Below are 7,994 nucleotides of genomic sequence, written 5' to 3'. Positions count from 1 at the left end.
AGACAACTATATCAAGGACCTAGGAGGTGATCCACTCTGATTATAGCTAATAACAGTGCAATACTACCATTTTATTTACTACCAACCATTAATGTAGCAAAGTACAAAGTATGTCTATACTTTGTGAGCAATGCCACATAAACTGTATCTTTTGCCATTGAAATAAGCAAAATAGAAGCTAAAATAGCCCATTTTTAGAGGTGAATTTGTAAATTGACAGGATTCTTTCAAATGTCCCCACATCAGTGTCTCTCTCTACAGAAAGAGAATTGAAAGTAAATCACTGAGTGTGTTCCTTCTGTCTACCTCAACAAAGATAAAACTAACTTCTTATGTATATTCATTATACCAGAGTTATCTTAGAAAAATAACTTTTAAAGATAATCTTTTTGTTACCTTTCTTCCATTTAAATAGTTTTATTTTGACAATTAGGTCTTTAGTTTTATTTTTCTTCTTATGTCTTAGGAGTTAGTAGTGGTAAAAATGCTTAACATGATACACAAAAAAAGTGGAACTGGGAAAGGGAGAGTTAAAGCCCAGAAGTAAAACAGGAGAGATGATGAGAGGCCTGCCTTAAATGGCACACCATGGACTTATTCCCATGCTTCAGTAACTATTAGCTGAAAAACCTAGATAGAGATGCTGCTGAGGGCAAACATCAGTCAAGTCTTAAGGAGGGTGGTGATTTTTATTTCCTGGTGTTCTCATCTTTCTCTGTGAGTTGGCATCATTCTAAAGCTTACGCCTAGTGTGGAGACAAGTCAGCTGCAGTAGGCACATGTGCACATTTGATGTGAGCTACAAAAAAAAAAGACCTATTGAGTAAAAATTTTGAGAATCATTCCAACTGGACCAATTAGGACATGTGTTCAACAACCTGGTAGGGAGGAAGCTGAAAAGAAGTGAGGATGCACTGGTTGGTTTACCACAAGTAGTTTCTTCCTGTGAAGTGTCCATCCTGGAGACTGGTATCAATCCTACACAACTAAAGTGGAAGATGAATGAAACAGTTGCAGGAGGGAGGTGGGAAGGGAGATAACCACCGAGGTCCACTCACATCTCAGAGTGAGTGATGAGCAGTAACTGCCATGTTGTAAGGAGAAGGGCACGGTGTGATTTGGGTTTTAGAATCATCATTTTGGCATCGCTATAAAGAATTTGTGGAGAAAAGCAAGACTTACTTTGGGGGCTTTCTAATAGCCGCTTTTTTGTTTCTTTTATTTTTATTCCTATATGGTCAATGCATTGTTGCATTTTATTTATTGTGTGAGAAAAATCATAAATTTATAGTAAGTACCTGAGATGTGGTACATGCCCTTCTGGGATGCATGGTTACAGGCATGAACAAAGCAGGCACAGTCCTTGCTCACAGGAAATCTTGAATTTATTGATGTTGGGGAGTCTCTTCCACTCCCTAAGCTTCAATTACCAAGAATATTCTGACAATTCTCAAATATCTCTGTCTGGCCCCCTCTCCTAAGTGCCATATCTGAATAACCAACTGGTGACTTGGGAACTCCCCTTGACTTTCCTTAATGTACCTCAACTGCAAACTAAACTCTTCATTTTTCCTTAAAACCTGCTCTTCTTCTCTAGTTCCTCACTTTAGTAAATGACATCACAACTCCCTAATTGCTCAAGCCCAGCCCTGGTGTCATTCATCTCCAGTGGCCTCACCCAAATCTGGGACACCTTTCTCTCTCAGCTGTGAAACAGCAATAATGTGCTCGCAGGCCTCACTGTCCCTCCTGGTTTGCTGCCTCCATTTCTCTCTCTAGCCAGAAATTACCTTTTAAATGTGGAGATATAATCATGTCCCCTCCACAATTAAAATATCCTAATGGAAGACTATTATCTTTAGGAAAGATGTCCAAAGTCCTTAAAAGGCTTATGAAATCCCCCCACATTCAAACTTTGTTTTCCTTCCTATCCTCAAATAATTTACCTCTCTCCCCAGAACTAATTATTACAAATACATGGATTTCATTTTCATTCCCCAATAGCAGTTTTTCTCCATGCTTTCAACTACTGTCATTTTTTCCTGGAACTCTCTTTTTCTTCCTCTTCATATAACTAAAACTTTTTTTGTTGTTAAAGTCTTGGCACCAATACAATTTTCTATATCAGATTAGTTCCTTTTTTTTTTTTTTTTTTTTTTCGGTACATGGGCCTCTCACCGTTGTGGCCTCTCCCGCTATGGAGCCCAGGCTCCGGACACACAGGCCCAGCAGACATGGCTCACAGGCCCAGCTGCTCCATGGCATGCAGGACCCTCCCGGACTGGGGCACGAACCTGTGTACCCTGCATCGACAGGCCGACACTCAACTGCTGTGCCACCAGGGAAGTCCTAGTTCCCTTTTTATGTTTCCCATTACATAACATTCTGATTTTGTGACAATTAAAATATTAATAATTAAGTGTTTATTCCTATACACTGGGCATTTAGAAGAGGATCTGGCTGACATTAAGTGTTCAGTAAATAATCTTTGAATTGATGAAGATGGTTGGGTAATGTTAACAGGCCACTTGTGGTTACAAAGCATGTTGAGTAGTGGCTTTCAGCTTTATGGTTGTTCTTTATTTTTATTATATATAATTTTATTATTGTATTGTATATTTATTATTTATTGCATGTTTATTATATTTTAATTTTTATTATGGTTGTTTTATTCATATGTTTTTATTTTTATTAGGGTTGAAATTTATTATTTCCAAGTGCTCTTCGCATCCTAGCTGATGGATAAATGTAGGAAGACACTATCAATAAGGATTAAGGATTTTGTTTTCTACACAATTTCAGAAAAAGGATAATGGGTAAGAGGCAAGGAGTTCAAATAATAGAGCATGGGATTTAAGTTAGTTAAACAAGGAAGCAGAGACATGAATCTGCTGATAATTAAACTGTGAAGGGATCAAAGTACCCTATGAAGTAAGAGAACATAATGAAATGAGAGAGACAGCTGATAATGATCAGAGAATAAGATGTTTAGAGTTCACATTTCTGAAGTAGAATAGTTTTCAATGATTACCAGATTCAAAATGTGGCCATTGAATAATACGTTTGGGGTAGAATAAGTGTAAAGTTCACTGGAAATGAAGAGACTAATGAACTGAACATTTTGTCTTATTTTAGTTCCTTATTAATAATAAAAACGTAAAAAATTCCAGAACATTTTTTTTTCTTTTACAAAGCCAGATATACGTATTTCTCCTAATATTATTGATTCAGGCCACACCAGTTACAAACACTGCCACTGACCAAATTTGGCCCACTGCCTGATTTGTGTGGCTCATGAGTTAAGACTGATTTTTACATTTTAAAAAATTTAAAGAAAGACATTATTTTGTAAAACACAATAAATAAATAAAATTCAGACTTCCGTGTCCACAAATCGTGATTTATTGGAACACAGTGGCATTCATTATTTTACATCTCGCCTATGGCTATTTTTGTGCCACAATAGTTAGGTGGAATAGTTGCTACAATGACCACAACAGTAGCCTTTATTTGTCATCTGAGATTTGAGAGGATTGCAGACCTCTGGACTACACTAAGTCAGCAAAGCCTAAATGGTAAGATATCATTAGATTTTCACAACAGGTACTACATAAAGGTTATTATTATCACAGATGTCTCATATGTATTAAATATGTAAAGCCTGCTGATAATTTTGTCATTGACTACACTCTACCTTTTATGTTTTTCTCCAGACACACAGTGAATGATGTTAGTATGTTGCTTCCTACTAACTTCACACTCTTAAAAAACTATGAAGAATATATTTTGTTTTTATTTTATAACTGATAAAACAAAGGTTGAGAGCACCTAAATAAATTACCCAAGGTCAAAATCTGGGAAGTTGTATAGACTGAAAACAAAGACAATATTTTCCAACCCCAAAGTCTTATGTTCCTTAATATGCTAAATTGCTTGCTACAAAGTTCACTAATGTTATTCTGGAACTACTCTGTTTGAGGAATAATGATGCTCTCATGACCAACATGTGACTGAGCCAATCATTTTGCCCAATTCATGATCAACAGTAATCATCACAGGCAAATCAACCCTAGCCTGTACATCATTTGTTAAAGCATCCACAGTAATCAAAGTTGCTCTGCTAAAGCTCAGTACTTTTAAAGATACAGATTTTCTCAGAGTATATAGCTCTTATTTACTGTTTTTTAAATCTATGGCTATTGACTACTTGTTGGTTAACACTGAATTTAAAAGTATTATTATTTGTTAGGAAAATGTTTTAGGATGTATAAATTGGGTATTTTAATGGAATACTTTGTTACTAATGTCATCATATTCAGAAATTACAATTGACCTAAGAGAAATTCTGTATTTTAAGCTAATTTAAATGAGGATCTAGACCTAATTTCTCTGAATCTCTGAATGCAGGGTTCCCACTATAATATGTAAGAACTTTTACTTTCCAAAATTTTCAATAATCCCTAAATTGCACAGTACTACTGGTCTCATGAATTTTTAATTAAATAGTTTTGCCAGTAATTAATGGTTTCAAGGAGGATATCAAGATGGCAGAGCAGAGGGACATGGAACTCAGCTTCTCCCACAAATACATAAAAAATACACCTACACATGGAACAGTTCTCACAGAATACTCACTTAAAGCTTACAGAAGATCTCATATAACCAAAGCTTCAAGAAAGGTCCCCAGGTGACCAAGACCAAGCAAGATGAAGGGAAAAAGGAGAAGAAGAGGAATCAGGAGGGGACCTGTGCCCCTGGGAGGGATCTGTGAAAGAGGAAATGTTCTCACCCTGGGAACCTCCTTCATGGGGTGAGAGGCTCAACGGGAAAGACTGGGAAATTCAAAGGCTGGAGAGGAGAGTGTGGGAGCTGGCCTGCAGCTACACAGGGTAGAGAGACTAGCACAGACTGTCCTGGTTGTGTTGCTGCACTTCCCAGACAGAGATCCAGGGCTGCTGGTGTGCGCAGCAGCTAGGTGCTAAAACTCAGGCTTCAGTGGACAGACCCAGGGAAAGAGGACTTGGTTTGGCTCCATGAAGACAGCATAAAGGGCCTGGAGTGTGGCCCGGGTAGCAACTGTGGGCACATGCAGGACAGAGCACGGGTCCACCACAGGAGCCCCATTATCAACATGGGAAAGAGGGAGCATGGGTCCACCATAGCAGCCCCATTGTCAGATTGCTCTCAGTGGGACATGGGTCCAGACTCATGGGTTCTGTGATGTTTGTAGGTGAGCACACACAGAGGTGGGACTGAAATCTGAGTAGATTATCAGCAATCCCACTGTGGGTGCAGGGAGGCCACTCCAGCAGGTCCTTGCTTTGGCAGATTTGGGGACCAGGGCCATGCATGCACATCTGAGGGCATAAGCCTATTAACTGCAGGGCTCGGGACATGGCTCTGCTGGTTTGTCAAGCCGGTGGCTTTGTGAGACACATGTGCATCTAAGGGACCTCTGAGCAGATTACTCCCAAGCAGAGACAGTCACTGAAGACAGTGCCAGCAGCAGTGAAATTTGTGGGCGCTCACATCATGTAGCAGGCGTCATCAACAAAGTGCAGTAAACAACTCCTGGGAAAGAAAACACAGTGGCTCCTTTCCCAGCAGGAGTGCTCCAGTCCCACCTACCTCACACCACTGCTTAGAACTGGAACTGGGGGCTTCTACTCCAAAAACAGGGGAATAGACCTTGCCCCCACAGGGCTGTGACAACCACAGAGCAAAGAGGAGGCCCCACCCAAAATCCAGTGCAGGCTCTGGTCACTACAACACCAAACACACCCCCTAGTGAAGGGACAAGGACCAGAACACCCTGAGGAAATATGTGGCAGGCATCCATACTAAAAACAGCCCTCACATCAAAAATATTGGACTCAAGCAGGCTACACAGGTATGTTACCACATAAAAATAGTCTTTCAAGACCACAGTAGATGACTGTTTCTCCTAAATTTATAGAGTAATAGAAATATAAGTAAAATGAAGAAGCAGAGGAAAGATCCCAATGAAAAGATCAAGAGAATTCCTGTGAAAGAACAAACAATGAAACAGACTTCTTCGGTCTAATAAACACTAAATTCAAAAAGGAAATAATGAAAATACTGAAGGAATTAAGAAAGGCTATTGATAGAAATTCAGATTACTGTAAAAAGGAATTAGAAACTATAAAGAGGAATCAAGAAAAATTAGAAAACTTATTTGCCAAGACAAAAGCTGAGCTAAAGGCAATGAATAGCAAAGTGAATAATGCAGAAGAACGAACAAGTGATCTGGAAGAAAGAATAATGGAAATCACCCAAACAGAACAGCAGACAGAAAGCCAAATGAAAAAGAAATGCAAGCAATATAAGAGACCTATGGGATAATACAAACCATGCCAATCTATGCATAATAGGGATTCCAGAAGGAGAAAAAAGAGAAAAGGAGATCAAAAATGTATTTGAAGAAATTATGTCTGAAAACTTCCCAAACCTAAAGAAAAAAATAGATGTCAGCTACAGGAAGCACAGAGGGTCCCAAACAAGATGAACCCAAACAGACCTACACCAAGACATATTATAATTAAAGTGACAAAATTTAAAGAGAGGATTCTAAAGGCAGCAAGAGAATAACAAAGAGTTAATTACAAGGGAACCCCCATAAGGCTATCTGTTGATTTCTCTAAAGAAATGTTACAGGCCAGAAGGGAGTGGCCTTAAATTCTTACAAAAGTGTGTATAGAGGGAACATATTTCAATGTAAGAAAAGTCATTTATGACAAATCCACAGTCAACATAATACTAAATGATGGAAAGCTGAAAGCCTATCCACTAAATTCAGGAACACGAAAAGGATGCCCACTCTCACCACTTCTATTCAACATAGTATTAGAAGTCCTAGCCACAGCAATCAGACAAGAAAAAGAAATACAAGGTATCCAAATTGGAAGGGACGAGGTAAAATTGTCATTATATGCATATGACATGATACTCTCTATAGAAAACCCTAAAGACTCTATACAAAAACTATTAGAACTGATAAATGAATTCAGCAATGTAGCAGGATACAAGATTAATATACAGAAATGTGTTGCATTTCTTTACACTAACAATGAAATATCAGAAAGTAAAAAAAAAAAAACTTTTAAAATTGCAAAAAAATAAATAAAATACCTAGGAATACACCTAACCAAGGAGGTTAAAGATGTACATGCTGAGGACTATAAAACATTGATAAAGGAAATCAAAAATGATTCAAGGAAATGCAAAGATATCTCTTGCTCTTGAATTAATATTGTTAAAATGGCCATGCTACCCAAAGCAATCTATAGATTTAATGTGAGCTTTATCAAACAACCTATGATATTTTTCACAGAACTAGAACAAGTAATCCTAAAATGTATATGGAACCACAGAAGACCCAGAATTGCCAAGGAATCCTGAGGAAAAAGAACAAACCAGAGGCAAGACCTTCCCAGACTTCAGACAATACTACAAAGCTACAGTAATCAAAACAGTGTGGTACTGGCACAAAAACAGATGTATAGATCAATGGAACAGAATAGAGAGTCTAGAAATAAATCCACACACCTATAGTCAACTAATCTTGGACAAAGGAGGCAAGAATATACAATGGAGAAAAGACAGTCTCTTCAGTAAGTGGTGTTGGGAAAGCCAGCCAGCTGCATGCAAATCAATGAGGTTAGAACACTCCCTTATAGCATACACAAAAATAAACTCAAAATAGATTAAAGTCTTAAATATAAGACATGACACCTTAAAACTCCTAGAAGAGAACATAGACAAAACATTCTCTGACATAAATCATAACAATGTTTCTTAGGTCAGTCTCCCAAGGCAATAGAAATAAAAACAAAAATCAACAAGCAAGACCTAACCAAACTTAAAAGCTTTTGCACAGCAAAGGCAACCATAAACAAAACAAAAACACAACCTACAGACTGGGCAAAAATATTTGTAAACTGTGTGACCAAGGGATTAAATTCCAAAATATACAA

The sequence above is a fragment of the Neophocaena asiaeorientalis genome, unplaced genomic scaffold, assembly GCF_003031525.2.
Source record: "Neophocaena asiaeorientalis asiaeorientalis breed wild unplaced genomic scaffold, Neophocaena_asiaeorientalis_V1.1 scaffold464, whole genome shotgun sequence".
Taxonomy (NCBI): Eukaryota; Metazoa; Chordata; class Mammalia; order Artiodactyla; family Phocoenidae; genus Neophocaena; species Neophocaena asiaeorientalis.
This window is presented reverse-complemented; position numbering follows the sequence as displayed.